At 39.5% G+C, this 18,086-nt stretch overlaps 1 protein-coding gene across 4 annotated transcripts in view; it reads left to right on the top strand.

Annotated features, from left to right (window-relative positions):
* ELF1 (E74 like ETS transcription factor 1) overlaps positions 1 to 18,086 on the top strand; it is a 104,449-nt gene that overhangs the window by 12,711 nt on the left and 73,652 nt on the right. For 2 of the 4 annotated variants that reach the window (XM_078375338.1, XM_078375336.1), the window contains exon 1: positions 11,636 to 11,730. The exons of the other annotated variants lie outside the window; for them this stretch is intronic. The gene's annotated coding sequence lies outside the window, so the exon portion shown is untranslated. Of the gene's footprint in view, positions 1 to 11,635; positions 11,731 to 18,086 lie in introns of those variants that run through there. 4 annotated transcript variants of the gene reach the window in all.

The raw sequence follows: 18,086 nt of genomic DNA, 5'->3' as shown, positions 1-18,086 counted from the left end.
GAATTGCCTGAACCCAGGAGGTGGAGGTTGCGGTGAGCCGAGATCGCGCCATTGCACTCCAGCCTGGGTAACAAGAGCGAAACTCCGTCTCAAAAAAAAAAAAAAAAAAAAAAGGATAAGTGATTTTCACCTTGATACTCTTACCTGGTAGTTTGAAGCCCTAGAAATTGATACTTGCCTTGGGAGAGTCTGGAGTAAGAAGAGGACTTTGAGCTTTTAGGACCTCCAGTGGTAAGTGGTGAGGAGGTGGGGCAGAGAAAACTGAGAAAGAGTAGTCCGGAACTGGGGCACAGTCAGAAGAGCGTGTTTCAAATGGTAGGCCTGACAAAACAAGTTCGGAAAGTGTTGATTGGATTTAGCCCTGGGAGGTCATTGACTTAATTGATTTAGTGGTATAATAGGGGCAGGATGAAGTTGGATTAGGCTGGGTTGAAGAATGAGTGGGAGGTGAAGAAATGGAGTCCGTGTGCACACAGCTTTGAGGAAGTCTGAAAAGCAGGGCCTGAGAATGAAGAGTAGTTGGGGTCGCAGTGTGTGACGGGGTGCCAGTTTGGGTTCTTTTTTTTAAAGGTAAAACTTGAATTAAAATATCTTCAGCTGGGCGTGGTGGCTCATACCTGTAATCCCAGCGTGTTAGCAGGTTGAGGTGGGAGAATTGCTTGAGGCCAGAATCTCAAATTCTGAGTAACAAGGCCTGAGGAACATAGTGTGATCCTTTTACCTCAGTGCTGGGATTATAGGCATGAGCCGCTGTGTCAGGCCCTGTTTTTTCTTAATCTCCTTGTAAATGGAATCTTTGTTTTACAGATAACTAATAAATATCCAATAAAAAGAGAGAGGCAGTCCAAATCAGCCTAATTTAAAATAAGAGGATTGCCTTCTATGATAATTGCTTTAAATTTTAGTAATGACCAAGATAGTTGTCTTTGTGTATTTAAGATGACCCTTTTTGAACTTGTGTGCTAACAGCCCATTTGCTGAAATATTCTAGTGCTATAAGATTAAAAGAATGTTCCTAGAATGTTAGTGTAGTATTTCTACCTTTTGTTAGTGAGTATAATATATATATTTAAATTTTCATGGAGTTTATAAAACTTTGATGTTATTCTGGTGTCCGGTAACTTTATGTGTTAACAAATTATATAACAATTTGATGAGGAGACTTGTTTTAAATGTAGGCCTAGTTTGGTTTTTGTGCTCTGTTCTGAGAACTTGGAGAGGCTATAAAACCAAATGTCATAACTGGAATGGATCTTTACAATGATCAGTTCTCTAGATTGTCCCGATATTTTATAAAGAAAGGCAACTGCAGTCCCATAGTAGTGTGAAATAACTGTCCACAGTTTTAGTTAGCTGTAGAAGCTGCGTGATAATAGTCCCTGCTCTCAGATAGGCTACCGGTTTATCAGTGTAGAAACAGACTTGTATAAAATTGACAGTAATGCAAAATGAAGTGTTCCAGAGAGTAAAGATACCGCTTTTCTTTTTTCTTTTTCTTTTTTTTCCTCAGTCTTTCAGCCAGGCTGGAGAACAATGTTGCCATCATTGCTCACTGCAGCCTCAACCTCTTGGCTTCAAGATCCTCCTACCTTAGCCACCCGAGTAGCTGGGAGCACAGGCACACACCACCATTCCTGGCTCATTTCTTTTATTTTTTGTAGAAATGGGGTTTCATCATGTTGCCCAGGCTAGCGTTGAACTCCTGGGCTCAAGTGATTCACCTGCCTCAGCCCCCCCAAAGTGATAGAATTATAGGCATGAGCCACCATGCCTGGCCAGAGACAACATTTCTTAAACAGGCTCCTCCCCTCCCCACCTCCCTCCCCAGCAAAAAAAAAACAAACAAACAAAAAACCCAAATCAAAAGCTTTCTCTTGAGCCTCTTGCAACAAAATTACTTTCTTTTAATGTGTGTGAGACAGAGTCTTACCCCTACCCAGGCCGCAGTAGGGTGGCATGATCATGGTTCACTGCAGCCTCAATCTCCTGGGCTCAAGCAATCTTCCCACCTCAGCAGCTGGGACCACAGGTACATGCCACCAAGCCTAGCTACTTTTTATTTATTTTTATTTTTCGTAGAGACAGGTTCTCACTATGTTGCCCAGGCTGGTCTTAAACTTGTGAGCTCAAGTGATCTTCCTACCTTAGACTCCCAAAATGTTGGGTTTACAGACATGAGCCACCACACCTGACCCAAAATTACTTTCTGTTTTCAGTTTATCACCCCTTATTCTCTCTTAAACTTTAATCCGTTTTTTAATTGTTTTTATTTTGCTGTACCATGAAAACTTTTCCTTCAAAACCAACAGTGACCTCCGTGTTGACAAGTTCAACGGTCATTTTTTTCTCAGACCTTATCTAACTTAACCTGCCATCAGCATGTGGCACAGTTGCTCATTCCTTATTCTTGGAAACACACATGTCTTGTTTTCTTCCTACATTTCTGAGTACTCCTCTTTAGCCTTCTCTGTTCGTTATGCCTCATCTTTTCTACTTCTAAATGATGGAGTGTCCTGAGTCTGTCATTGTTATTTTTCTAACCTATAGCTTTAATATCGTGTGTGTGTGTGTGTGTGTGTGTGTGTGTGTATATATATATATACGTGTGTGTGTATGTATGTATACATTTGTGTATATATGTATGTGTATATGTGTGTATATATGTATGTATACGTGTGTGTATATATATGTATATGTGTGTGTATATGTGTATATTAATGATTCCCAACTTTATTATCTGTAGACCACACCTCTAATCCAAGACTGTGTATCCAACTTGCTGTCTCTAGTCTGATAACTAATGAGCATCTGAAACTTAGTATGTTCAGAACTAAACTCTGATATTCCTCTACCTCAAACCATTGCCGTTTATCCTCTTTCCTGTCTCAGTTTGGTAACTACAGTCTTTCTAGTTGCTGGAGAAGAAGGGTGCCCAGCTCCAAGAAAGAGAGAATTTGCCTTTCCTCTGCTTCAATGTTCTGTCTAGGCCCTTAGCCAATTGATGGTGCCCACCCACATTGGATGAGGGCAGATTTTTCCTATGGAGTCCACTGATTGAAATGCTCATGTTCCTGAGCATGGTGGCTCACGCCTGTAATCCTTGGACTTTGGGAGGCTGAGGCAGGTAGATCACTTGAGCCCAGGAGTTCAAGACCAGCCTGGGCAACATGATGAAACCTCATCTCTACAGAAAATAGAAAAATTAGCCAGGCATGGTGGTGTGTGCCTGTAGTCCCAGCTACTCCGGAGGCTAAGGTGGGTGGATCAATCACCTGAGCCTGGGAGGCTGAGGCTATAGTGAGCTGTGATCAGGCCACTGCACTCAGGCCTGGGCAACAGAGCGAGACTCTGTTTTAAAAAAATACAAAAGAAATGCCAGTCTTTCTGGAAACACCCTCACCCTCACAGACATGCCCAGAAATAATACTCTACCAGTCATCCAGGTATTCCTTGATTCAGTCAAGTTGACACCTGAAATTAACCATCACAAGTCCACCCCTTGTCAACTTGGCACCTGTATGGCACCCATGTGCATCTCCTTAAATCATGCTTAATTGCCAAATAGAGACAATTACCAGATCGTAGTTCTGCCTAAAATGATAAAACTACCCTGCATACAGCTGAAAATGCACTAATTTCTCCCCAGAAGAGGAGGTTAAGTTCTTGAATGTTCTCTTCATTAATTCCACAATTTAATTCTGTGATGTAAAATTAACAATCAGTACTGACATAAAGTAAATACATCTTATTTTACATAATAAAGGAATAAGAGAAAAGAGCACAGAGGTATTTGCTTCGTTATATCTAGGTATATATATATACACAGATGTATTCTGAACAAAACAGGGAGAACATAGTCATGACAGTTAAAATCCTCATTTCCGGCCGGGCGCGGTGGCTCACGCCTGTAATCCCAGCACTTTGGGAGGCCGAGGCGGGTGGATCATGAGGTCAAGAAATTGAGACCATCCTGGTCAACATGGTAAAACCCCGTCTCTACTAAAAATATAAAAATTAGCTGGGCATAGTGGCACGTGCCTGTAATCCCAGCTACTCAGGAGCCTGAGGCAGGAGAATTGCCTGAACCCAGGAGGCGGAGGTTGCGGTGAGCCGAGATGGCGCCATTGCACTCCAGCCTGGGTAACAAGAGCGAAACTCCATCTCAAAAAAAAAAAATCCTCATTTCCCTTACTGGTCACGTGGGTATAGCTGGCATTGATAACTACCTTCTTGTACATCCGCATTCTGTCTTCTCTTTGCCTTCAGCAAACACCTTAGCTGGTCGTGATTCTTTATTTGGTTGAGTGACCCAACGATTCATTCTTAAAGGGTCTGGGCTATTAGTAGACCTTCCTGGATTGGGTGTTATAGTTTCCCATTGACCTTAATTATAGGGCATGATAATACTAAGAGATGCCCCAAGGTATCTCCTGTATTCCAGACATACTCTTTACCTGCACTGTGAGCTAGTAGTCTACCTTCCCATTACTAGTGTGGATTAATCACCCCCAGCCGTGTTGACTCAGAGGGATGAGGAGCCCAAAGTGGCTGCATGGTAGATTTGACTCCAGTTCCATGGAAATAGTGTTGTGTTTCCTGGTAGAAGCGTTTTTCTCTCTGAAACTAAGATGTCTAGGCCAACAGAGCATAAAGCTGTGGGAACAGGAAGCAAAAATTTTGCTAGTGGGTCACTAGGGGTAATGGTGAGTAGGTTCCATTCCTATTTGTATTCCTTGTTTCCTGAACCTGTGCAACCCGTCTGTGGGAAAAACAGTACCACGTAGTGGATGCTAACTCAGAATGTACACAGCCTTCTGGAGAACGTAGCCCTTGACCTGCAGGGTATTGTCACCTAGCTGGCACTGTAACTGCATCTTCTAAGGACCATTTTACCATCCTGTAAAGCTAGCTGCTTCAGGGTGGTAGGGAACATGGTAAGACCAATGAATTCTGTGAGCTTGAGCCCATTACTACCCTTTTTTGGCTCTGAGATAGGTTCCATGGTCAGAAGCAATGCTGTGTAGAATGCCATGATGGTAGATAAGGCATTCTGTGAGTCCATGGATGGTAATTTTGGAAGAAGCACTGCATGCAGGGAAGGCAAATTTGTATCTAGAGTATCTGTTGCAGTAAGAACAAACTGCTGCCCCTTCTGTGATGGAAGCAGCCTAACGTAGTCAACCGGCCACCAGGTAGCTCCCTGATCACCTGATCACCCCAGGGAATGGTGCCATACTGGGGGCTCAATGCTGGTCTCTGTTGCTGGCAGATTGGGCACTCAGCAGTAGTCATATCTAGGTGAGCTGAAGTGAGCAGAAGTCCGTGTTGCTAAGCTAGTGAATAACCTCCATCCCTGCCACCGTGTCCAGGATAATCCCCCTGGGCAATGACATGTGGCTGGGGAAAATGGCTGACTAGTATCCAAAAAACAGGTCGTGCTATCCACTTGATTATTAAAGCCCTCCTCTGCTGAGCATTCACATGAGACAAATATCTTCACATTCTTTGCTCAGTTAGGAGAGATCTGTTCTTCCCCCAAATTTGTCACCAATTTTCCAGTTATTTCCTTCCAAGTCCTCGAGCATCCTGCCAAACTATTGTCGACAGCCCATGCGTTGATGTATAATCACATGTCTGACTGTTTTCTCCTTCACTGCAAAGTGCACAACTGGCTGTGCTGCCCTAAGTTCTGCCTACTGGGAAGATTTCATGACTGGATGTTCCAGAGAAGGGGCTGTTGCACTGCAGTTGTCTGATTTGGGTCGTGCTCACGTATCATGCAGAACCATCTGTAAATAAGGCTCTGTCAGCTGATCGTAGACTATTCCTCTTGAGGCCATAGGTACAATCCGGGCGAGAAAAGACAATGTAGTACCAGGAACCGTGGGCATTTGGGCCATGTCATGTAATTGTGCCTTTAGGGTATGCACAGGCCCAATCACATATATGTTACCCATTTGATGATGGATTGCTGCTGTGCTGGCTTGGAGTGGGTCAGGTAACACCCACTTCATGATAGGCAAGTAGATTGCATAGTAACTTGATGGCCCATGGTCAATGTTGAGTTTCTACTGAAGGTCCAGTAGCAGGCCAAGCGCCGTCTCTCAAAAGGGAAGTACTGTCTGCAGATGATGGCAAGGTCTTGCTCCAAAATCCTGCAGGCCTGTGCTGTGATTCTCCTCTAGAGGGGAGGCTGCCAACCACTGATACCTCAAGGACCGTTGGTCTGCTGGGTCGTATGGCCCAAGTGTCAGAGCAGCTTGCACAGCAGATTTGCTACAGAGCCTTCTATTCTGAGCCCCACTCTAAACTAGCAGCTTTTCTGATCACTTGGTAATTAGCTGGAGTAACACACTTAGATGAGGAAATGTGTTGCCTCCAAAATCTGAATAAGCGAATTTACTGTTGTACCTTTTTCTTGGTAGTAGGAGAGGCCAGATGCAACGATTTATCCTTTACCCTGGAAGAGCTATCATGGCATGCATGCCTCATACCAACAGACCCCTAGACATTACACTGAAGTGGAAGTCCCTTGAATTTTAGTCAGGTTTGTTTCCTACCCTCTGACATGCGATGTGTTGTCACTAAGCCTAGAGTAGTCGCTGCTCGTTGCTCATTAGGTCCAGTGCGCGTCATGTCATCGATATAATGGATCCTTATGGTATCTTGAGGAGAAAGGCGATCAAGTCACAGGGCCAGTCATGCCTTTAAAGATATTTCAGTGTGTACTAAAATCCTGATAATATATTTTTCCCCTCATGAGCAGTTTCAGGAAAGTTGCTCATTCGTGTCTCCGAGTTTCTGCTGAGTTTTGGACCCTGTCCTAGGTGATGAAAATATAGTGCAGACAGAAGCCATGGCCCCTTTTGCCTTTGATAAGACCCTGAAAATACATAGACTCTTGTCTAAGAGGCCTGCTTTTTATGAATGGTAAAAGGTACCACGTAGTTACCTGTCTGTGCAGAAGCGGGAAGGAGGATTTGGTTTAAAAAAGCTAGTGATAGAAAATAGAAAATATGTTTTACATTTAAGCTCACATTTAGAAATTCTACACAATTCTTGGAACCTGGGATTGCACTTTTTCGAGGCATTACCATCAACAAAATGAATTCTTTGTGATTGAAAGATTTGCAACAATCTCAGTCTTTTAAATTTTATTTTTATATTTAAATAATGGAGAACGTTGATTTTGGTCATTTGTCATTTTAATGGTGTGATCTTTTTTCCCCCATCTCTGATAGTGATAGCGTGTTAGCTCCCAGCCTATGGGATGGATTCAAATGAAGCTCTTGTAGCCCAAGTTTCCTAGATATGGAAATTAGAATATTTTGTATTTTTGTACTAGAAGTTTTCAGATTTGAGTTCAAAGAAAAGAGGTAACAATAAAAAGGAAAAATGAGCCCCAGCTTACACAATAAATTCTTTTCATAAATTATGTTTTAGTGGAGGAAATAAATAATATCTGAAATTTAGTTGGCATTTAAAAAATTCAGTTGACTCAGTCTCTCTCAGCTAGTAGTTCACATATACATGTTGACAGTTCCACACACATGAAAGCTTTATACTAAGGTATATACTGACTTGATCCATATCTAATTTTAGAAATAAACATACCCACAGTACGTAAGTGTATTTCATATACCTGAACTAGATTGACTCCCTCCCTCCCTCCTTCCTTCCTTTCTTTTTCTTTCTCTCTTCTTTCTCTTTCTCTCTCTCTTTCTTGCCTACTCCCTCCCTTCCTTTCCTTTCCTTTCTTTCTTTCTTTTTTTTTTTAATGGAGTCTTCTCAGTCACCCAAGCTGGAGTGCAGTAGCACAATCTTGGCTCAGTGCATCCTCTGCCTCCCATGTTCAAGCGGTTCTCCTGCCTCCGCCTCCCAAGTAGCTGAGATTACATGTGTCTACAATCACATCCAGCTAATTTCTGTATTTTTAGTAGAGACAGGGTTTCACCATGTTGGCCAGCTTGGTCTCAAACTCCTGGCCTTCAGTGATCCACCCACCTCAGCCTCCCAAAGTGCTGGGATTACAGGCATGAGCCACAGCTCCTGGCCTGGATTTCTTTTTTTTAAAGTCAGGTTTATTGAGGTATGGTTTATATACAGTACAATTCGCCCTATTTAGTTTTATAGCTCCATGAATTTTGACAACTTAGGTAAGTCATATACCAGTACCACAATCAAGATACGGAATGTTTCTGTCACCCTGAACAGTTCCTTGTCTTCTTTGTAGTCAGCCCCCTCCCCTCAGAACTGATAGGATTTCTGTGCCTTTTGTTTTGCCTTTTCCATTATGTCACATAAATGGAATCATATGAAGTCACAGAGTCTCTCTTATTTTGTTCAGCTAATGCTTTTAGGCTCATCCATGTTGTCATATATATCAGAAGTTCAGACCTTTTTTGTTGCTGAGTAGCATTCCATTATATGAATATGCCATAGCATTCCATTATATGGATTTATCCATGCACCCATTGGTAGACATTACTTGGGTTTTCAATGTTTGGTGAATGAATAAAACTATATATATTTGCATAGAAGTTTTAAAATAGTCATGTATCTTCATTGCTCTTGGGTAAATGCCTGGGAACGGGATTACTGGATCATGTGATAAGTGTATGTTTATAGAAACTGCTAAACTATCTTCTAAAGTGGCTAAACTTTGACATTCCCACCAGTAATGTGTGAGAGTTGTAGTTGCTCTGTGTCCTCATCAACACTTGGTATTATTGGTGTTTTTTATTTGTTTGTTTCACTATATTATTGTCACATTAATTTGCATTTCCCTATTGAGTATTGATGTTGATGTCTTTTCATGTACTTTTTTTGCCATCTGTATTACTTCTTTTGTGAAGTGTCTATTCGGATTTGACCGTTTAAAAAACTGGTTGTTTTCCTATTTTTGAGTTGTGAAAGTGCTTTTTGTAGTCTGGATAGCAGTATGTGGACTTATTTTAATCCTCATAATCTGTGTGGTAAATTCTATTAGGTTAAACTATAGATAAATAAGTTACAATGCAGGGTTGTTAAGTAATTGCCCATGATTATGAAGTTAATAGGTAGCAGAGCTGGGATTTGAACCCAAGTAGATTGATTAGAACCTGTGCCAAACTGTTTGCTTTTTTTTTTTTTTTTTTTTTTTGCTTTTGATACTCTCATATGCAGAGATTGACTTCTGAGGGCTGTGAATGGAAGAGGTTCCAGTTCCTGTAGGTGATAGAATAATGCTAATGGGGACACCCCTGAGCAAAGGGATAATATATTGTAATGACAACTCTGGAGTCATCTCCTTAGGAATAGCTAAGATATTTGTTTCTTTTGAAGAGGTGTAATTATTTCCCGTTTAAATCTTTTCACATTACTGGTGACCGGAGTACTTCGTTTAAATTATGTTTGGAATACTTGCCATTATTAAGTAATGAGGTGCTTTATATAAATGGATTTTCTGAATAGCAGAAGCTTATCCTTTTAGGTATCTGTTCTTCATAAAACATCTCACACATTTAATGTTACTCACTTTGTCTTTTGAAGTCCTGTCTTACACTAATGCTGACTTGGAGACACTTAGTGTATGGTGATATACTTAAGCAATATATTGCAACTTACTGACCTTACATAATGGCTGCAGATCTGAGTACTTTTAAAGTTGTATTTATTTTTAGGTTTTTTTTTTTTGGACACCGAGTTTTGCTCTTGGTACTCAGGCTGGAGTGCAATGGCGCCATCTCGGCTCACCGCAACCTTTGCCTCCTGGGTTCAGGCAATTCTCCTGCCTCAGCCTCCTGAGTAGCTGGAATTATAGGCACGCACCACCATGCCCAGCTAATTTTTTTTTTTTTTTGTACTTTTAGTAGAGACGGGGTTTCACCATGTTGAGCAGGATGGTCTCGATCTCTTGACCTCGTGATTCATCCGCCTCAGCCTCCTAAAGTGCTGGGATTACAGGCTTGAGCCACTGCGCCCGGCTATTTTTAGTTTTGTAAGGTGTTTTTTTTTTTTGTCATGTCATCAGCTCTTTCACCTTTTATAATACTGTTGCCCTCTTTTACCTGTCACAATTTTTATTTCTAATTAGCCAAAAGAAGGTAAATTATTAGGTTTACATTAATATTTTCTAAAGTAAATTTCAGATATGGAAAATTACTTGGGGGGAACTTTCCAGTGAACAAGTGAATGTCCCATGACTGCTGAGAGGACCTGTTTCTTGGTGCATGGGCTCGGAATAGTCATTTTTTGTAAATGAGCTAAAGTAAGCTAAATATGACATCTGACAGGAGAAAACGTAATCTGTATTTCTTTTTAACAAATTTTTAATTAACTGTTTGTAAAACCATGGAGATTATTTTTCAGTAAAAAGATAAACCAAGCAATGTTCAGCGTAAGGAATAAATAGACACTGAATGGGCAGAAAGTCATTTCACAATCATTGCTGTTTTGCGGTAGTTTGTAAAGTTCCTAAGTCAGTGACAGCTTGTGCTCTCATCCATGCCTCTGGTAAGCCAGAATAAACACCCAACTAATTAACTAAAGGGAGAAAACCTGGCTAAATCCTGTGTACTTTTTGTAAGATACTAGGATGAAGGCTGTGTATTAAGTCGCATTCATCATTTCAAGCGCTTTGGAATACTTAGTGCTTTCAAACCATTTTGATTAAGCTCTTAGAATAAATTAGTAAGTATTCATCCAGAGACCAGGATAAGTAGGTATAGTACTACATAGTAATATTTCAGTGGCTCGGGCTCTTTGTCTGATGTATTGTGACTTGGAAGGCAGAGCTTCACTGGACACAGTTGTTGGCCCCTTAGACTGGCCTTGTGCAAGTGCAGTGGAGCTGTAGCAGGTTGCCTGGCACAAGAGAGGCTTGAAAGACACATGGAAAATTTGGCTTGAAAGGTAAATCAAACTGGCTCTCATTTGGAAGTAATAGAGTTACGAACTGTGACCATACTGATAATTTTTTTAAAGGGCTTTATCAAGCTTGCAGTTTATTTAGAATCATTTTGCTTTGTCGGACTTTAAATTCCTGTCTAACATTGGGGTTTTAAAAAATGCTGTAAACCAGTTTAATTCACACTTACTTTTCCACTGAACTTTGAATTTTCTAGTGGATTTTATCTGTTTGGTAAACTTACAGATTTGCATCTGACTTTGTAGTTTGCTGAGCCTTTCCAGATTACATAGCAATATATCTCTTTCCTATAAGGGTTAATGAGTAGCCAGATTACACTCACTAGTCCATTGTTACATTAAGAATCACAGTTTGCCATCTCCCTTCCATCCCCTCTCATACTTTTTTCCTTTCACAGTTTTATTTGATATAGCAAAATAACTTTTAAAAATTGAGATTTTTATATTTTAAAACAGTATATGGTTTTTAATTTTGCTCCCTTGTAGATTCTTACTCTGTTTTATTGTTAGTTTTAAATTATCACAATTAATACGAGCTTAGTAATGGTGTAATCAAGGTAGATCTGGCTCCTTCAGTCTTCCCCACTTTCCTATACCGTTTTTACCTACAGATTTGCATGTTTGACCTAGCAGAATAATTGGGTCCACAGCAACATGGGCGTGCCTCCCTTCGAAACACTTGGTTTCATGTATGACTCATAAGCTGAAGCACAGACACCACTTCCCCAATCTACAGGAGCCATTTTAACAACTAAAACTTGTCGGGTTGCTTTTTATTCTCAAGCCCAAAAGGTGATATCTACAGAGAAAGAATACTTGAAGGTAACTTGTTATGATTTTGTATGTTTGCTTCTGGCTGTTTCTTCTGATAAACAGAGGGTCGTTCTTACCTGTGAAAGAACATGGCTGAATGTGTTGTTTAACTCTCTGATAAAATGTGTGCAGTCAGTCACATGCCTGATTGAACTTAATTACTAGGGGGAAACAAAGCACTGAAATTCTGGAAAGTTTTAGATCTTCTTGTTAAAGCATTTTGTATGCCTTGTTTGATTTTTTCTTTTCTGTGTAATTTAAGAATAAAAGAGGTGTTTTTTTGTTTTGTTTTATTTTTTTAATACCACATAGCAGACTAAGGTCAAATTTTAATTTTAAAAAATCTAATTGTATTTTTGGGGGTAGTTGAAGTTACAATGAAGTAAACCGTATTATCTCTGTGTGATATGGATGTTAAAAGTCTGGGGGCAGTGGCTTTGTTTTGGCATTTTAGCTCAGGGTGAAGTTTTGGGACAACTCAGTCATAGCTGTTGCTCATTGGCTATTCGGTTGGTTTTTCTCTCTCTCTCGGTTTTTTAAAGTTAATGAAATTGTATTAAACATTTCATTTTGGAAACCAAATAGAAGTTTAAGTAAAATGAATGGTGATTTAGATAATAAGGAAAAGTGAATGTTAGATTATTTAGATAACAAGTAAAAGTGCATATTAAATAGAAAGGAAGAAAGACTAGAATGATTCATTATAATTCACACTAGAAACTTGTTCTGAGTAACAACCTTAGAAGTAAAGCTGTCTTGTAAGGAAACATAGTTATTTCAATTTTGTGTAAAAAGAAAAAGTGAAGAGTATTGGCCTTCCTTCTGTATTACTGTTCTTAAAATTTGCTTGCTTTGATTAAAAACCTTCTGTAAATGAAAAGATTGCTCAGTCTTTACCTGAAGTACTTGTCATTGTAGTTATGAGATTTTGGCTGGCGAGTATACATCCTGGTGTGCCTTAAAGTTCTAGGCTTTCTGTAAAGCTGAGTGCAGTAGTATTTTACTTCTGAAACATATTTATGAAGATAAAATTAGAATCTGCAATGATTCCAAAAAATAAGGTTTTTGGATATAAAACTTGCCATATCATTTCTTGCTGATCAAAATAATATTTAGCTAGTTTTTTGAGAATTTGCTGTACACTTTCTAATTGCTTGAAGGTCTGTCATATTAAAGGGAAGATAGGCAATCAGTTATTATTTCTGACTCTTTTGTAAGGATTGTTGATATTAACAGATCTCAATTTTGCGGTCTCAGGAGAAGGGCACAGCGGACATTTTACCAATTCAGCTGAGCCATTTGCTATCATCTTTGTTTGCATATTGCTGGTTTAGTCAGCCTTTGAGTAAGCAAAGGCTGTATTTACTTGTAGTCTGGTCTGTGTGAAAAATCTAATGAAGACTTTTCTATTTTTTTTTTTTTTTAATTTTTAAAGGTGGTGATCCGTAAGAGAAAAATTAAGAGGCACTCAAATAAGCGGCATAATTAAGATCTTATTTAATAAAGAGAAGTAGAGGAATTCGGTTTCTTAAAATTAAGAAGCTGGTGCACTTTAAATAAAATAGATATTGTTTATATATTTTCTTATGTGATAAAGAGTGAAGTGGGGCTTCAAGGGAAGGGAAAAGGGGGGAAAAAAGGAGAGAAGCAAGAAAAGACCAGAAAAACTTATTAAGTCATTGCCTCCCCACTTTTTTCCTTCTCTAAGGTTGAATGTAAGTTTGAACTGAGTCATCAGAATTAAATTTAGGATTACCGATTTATAGAATTTTAACGCTGAAAGTGACTGAAGATTGTCCAACTACCTTACTTTTATAGGTGAAGGAACAGTGGCCCACAGAGGTCCTGATTTTCTCTAGGTCACACAGTACCTCCATGACTGGGCTTCCCAGTCTGGAACTGCTTGTGCCAGTCCACAAGTGTTGCTTTGTTTGAAATGCTCTGTATTTCCTTAAGGGTAAATAAAACCTTAATTAAGATGTTTGGTGATAATCTTGGTGATAAGTTGCAACCAAATGGATCAACCCATGATTTTGAAAATGTAGTTAGTTTTCTTTTTCATCAGAAAGATGAGGCATTCATTTTATTTCTACAACTTTTTGTTTTTCACTGTTAGAATTTTTTTGTTCACGACATTGCTTATTTAAGATGGCTTTAGATGGAGTTGGGAATTTAATTTGAGCTTCTAGATACAAAGACAGTTTTATTTCTGCTTTAGTTTTTCCTCATTATTTTAGGAGGGCAAATACTGTTTAATGTGATACCTTGTTGTACTAAAGTATGTGTATGTAAAACTTTGCATGTGAATTTACAAAATCCAGAGGTATCTAAGCTTTAACATTATTACCTTAAATTTGACCTTACTAGAAGGTAATAATCTCATTTTATTTGTCTTTGTCATATCTTTTCCTCCTCCTTTCAGAGAAGAGAATTGTTGGTATATACAAAATTTTTTGTCTGTTAAATTTTTGGTGTATTTTACTGGCATGGTTGGAAATTTTCTAGGTCTGATATTTGGATTTTTTTTTTTTTTTGAAACTGAGTTTTGCTCTTGTTACCCAGGCTGGAGTGCAATGGCGCGATCTCGGCTCACCGCAACCTCCGTCTCCTGGGTTCAGGCAATTCTCCTGCCTCAGCCTCCTGCGTAGCTGGGATTACAGGCACGCGCCACCATGCCCAGCTAATTTTTGTATTTTTAGTAGAGATGGGGTTTCACCATGTTGACCAGGATGGTCTCCATCTCTTGACCTTGTGATCCACCCTCCTCGGCCTCCCAAAGTGCTGGGATTATAGGCGTGAGCCACCGCACCCGGCCTTGATATTTGGATTTTTTAAATTACTTTATGCATAACTGCTGAATCTCCAAAATTTCTGAGTGCCCTAACTTGGTTCAATATAAAATCCTCCACAGTGTGGCCATCATTGTCCTAAGCAACAAAAAGCAATAAAGGCTAGAAACATGGGCTTTATCCTCATAAACTTAAATTCTTGTTGGGAAAACAGAGCTTGTTATCAAGTGAAGTAAGTAAAAAATAGAACCAATCACTGACTAAGTAAATTCAGGTTCAGATTGCCTAGAGATAAAAGATGGCAGAAACTTACAATATTCAGGAGAGTTTATCTTGAAGGAGTGATGAATGTTGAAGGTTGAATAGCATTAATCTATGTTAAGAAGAGTGTCTTCATCAATAAGAAATAAGAATATAAACTGTTTGAGAGAAGAGAGGTTTTGTTCTGTTTTTCTGTCTTTTTCAACCTTTGACAAAGTACCAAGCACATATAAGTAGACAGGTATTATTTTCTGTATTAAACCTTTGGCTATTCTTTTTAGCCATCTTATATGACAAATTCAGTTAGCCATATTTCTGAAGTTAAAGATGCACATCTTTTTTTTTTCTGAGATGGAGTTTTGCCCCTGTTGCCCAGGCTGGAGTGCAATGGCATGATCTCAGCTCACTGCAATCTCTGCCTCCCAGGTCCTAGCAATTCTCCTGCCTTAGCCTCCCAAGTAGTTGGGATTACAGGCGTGTGCCACCACACCCAACTAATTTTGTATTTTTACAAAATTACAAAACCAACATGGGGTTTCTTCATGTTGGTCAGGCTGGTCTTGAACTCCTGACCTCATGATCCACCCACTTCAGCCTCCCAAAGTGCTGGGATTACAGGCATGAGCCACTGCACCCAGCCAAAGATCACACATCTTTGAAAAGTGTGTGGCTTTCAGCTTAATCTCTGACTGGTGTCTGCGTGTTGTAGCCATTCAAAGAAAAAAATAACATTTATGTGATAGTATTACCTTTAAAGCTGTAGTCGTCAGCCTTTGGTTTCACAAAGGGTCATCCAGTTTTAACTCAGAAATTCCGATTCATTAGGTCTAGGGTTTGCTTAAACAATCAGCATTTTTTTACTGTGTACCCTAGATGATTAGGAAGCAGGTGCTTAGACGCCACACTTTGAGAAAGAGAGTTTACAGGTTTAAGGCTATGAAGAGAAATTTGTTATTTTGCATTTAAATATTGGGAAGTTTTAGGCATCAATGCTCTTTTGAAGCCCATAGCCACTAGTAAGGAAGGAAAGCAACTAGGGTACTTTATTCTCAGTATTAGAACCCAGTTGGGCCCCTTTCCCATCCCAGTTATCCCTTTCTCTAGTCCATTTTTTTGTGTGCTATGTGTTGTTCAGCTCTAGGGCTGGCCTGCTTGCTTTTTCTCTGATCCACTCCCCAACGTACTGCTGTATTGACCACAATAAAGTAATTTTTGTTTTTTAATGTAATTAACCCATTTTTATTTCTCAGCGAACTCTTTCAATGTTGTTTTGCTTCCATTTGTTGCTTCTTGGCTTCCCTCTTCATCCCCTTATTCCTGGGGCTCTAGGAAAAACATCCCCTTACCGATTTAGGGTGGCATTTACAGTCTTTTGAAAGCTCTTCTCTCTTGAGACATACACTATTTATTATTTGTAATATTTTTCTTTTGTTTTTTTTTTTTTTGTTGGCGGGGGGCAGGGACTTAAAGACCAGTGTGATAGTATATACTTGTTTAAGTCAGGGAGGACGTAACTTTTTTAACCATATAATGCTTGGATATGATTTTTAAAGCTTCTTCAGATATGTAACTGCATCATTGATTGCATATTTGTAAGTTTTGCCTAATATTACATCTCATCTAATGGGACATCGTTAGGTATTCACTGACTTGTATAAATGGGAAGAGAAGTCCCCTCAGTTGAACGGTTTGAAGATAATCACTGCTTCCATCAGTTAGCTGGAATAGGCCAGGCACGGTGGTTCATGCCTGTAATCCCAGCACTTTGGGAGGCCAAGGTGGGCTGATCACGTGAGATCAGGAGTTCCAGACCAGCCTAACCAACATGGAGAAATTCTGTCTCTATTTTAAAAAAATACAAAAATTAGCTAGGCATGGTGGTGCATGCCTGTATCCCAGCTACTCAGGAGACTGAGGCAGGAGAATTGCTTGAACCCAGGAGGTGGGGGTTGCAGTTAGCTGAGATCTCGCCACTGCACTCCAACCTGGGCAACAAGAGCGAGACTCCATCTCCAAAAAAAAAAAATTAGCCAGAATATTTTGTTCCTTTACTTAGGAGCTGCTTCATATAAATGGTTGAAATTAAATTAGTAAGATTATTGAGTCAGCTACAGTGATTAGGACAGTTTTCAACTATCTGAACAATCTTTTTTCCATTAGTGTGGAGAACCTACAAAAGAGTATTTTGTGTCTTGTCAAATGAGCTGTATACTATAATAAAAATGGCTGTTGAGCAGTACTACAAATGTCTTTTCTGGTCGTGGTTCTGAGCACCCTAAGTTATTATATGAGAAAAAATAACTCATTGTGTGCTATTTGCTTTGGATGTATATTTTCTATGCAGAAACGTTTTGATTCCTTCACTTCCAGGTATTAATATTCTTATAGTCAGAGCTCTCTTGCTTTTTATAGTTTATATGAAGATTGGTTTAACAATTTTTATATTAAAAAGTTATCAGGGGGCCGGGCGCGGTGGCTCAAGCCTGTAATCCCAGCACTTTGGGAGGCCAAGGCGGGTGGATCACAAGGTCAAGAGATCGGGACCATCCTGGTCACCATGGTGAAACCCCCTGTCTACTAAAAAATACAAAATATTATCTGGGCATGGTGGCACACGCCTCTAATCCCAGCTACTCGGGAGGCTGAGTCTGGAGAATTGCCTGAACCCAGGAGGCGGAGGTTGCGGTGAGCTGAGATCGCGCCATTGCACTCCAGCCTGGGTAACAAGAGCGAAACTCCGTCTCAAAAAAAAAAAAAAAAAATAATAATAATAATAAAAAGTTATCAAAGTGGTATATGCACACCATTCAAAATTAATTGATAGGTCTATAAGGAAAAGCAGCCTCCCTCCTCTACCTCTTCTCACTCTCAGTCCTTCTGCCCAAAGGTAACCACTTAGAGAAGTAGTTTTTATTTTTTGTGTTTTCATGTGATTTGTCCTTGTCCTGTGTTCTACTCTGTATATTAGAAGCTCTTCAAAGTAGCAGGCACCAGTATGACTTTACACACTGCAATATTAATAGATGCCCTGTCATAGAGTGATCGTTATGTTTGCTGTTACATGGTGCAATCTTAAAAATCTAAATATAATTGAAGAAAATTAGTTTCTGGGTTTAGAAAACATCCTATAAATAGAAAAACTATAAATTTGATAATTAAAAGAGGTATTGATTTAATAATTTATGTACATCTTATTTTCATTTTTATTTTTATTTTTTATTTTACTTTAGGTTCTGGGGTACATGTACAGGTCATGCAGGGTTGTTGCATAGGTGCATACCTAACCAGGTGGTTTGCTGCCTCTATTTCCCCTTT

The sequence above is a fragment of the Callithrix jacchus genome, chromosome 5, assembly GCF_049354715.1.
Source record: "Callithrix jacchus isolate 240 chromosome 5, calJac240_pri, whole genome shotgun sequence".
Lineage (NCBI taxonomy): Eukaryota > Metazoa > Chordata > Mammalia > Primates > Cebidae > Callithrix > Callithrix jacchus.
The sequence above is the reverse complement of the archived record's forward strand: the minus strand, read 5'-3'. Positions and strand labels throughout refer to the sequence as shown.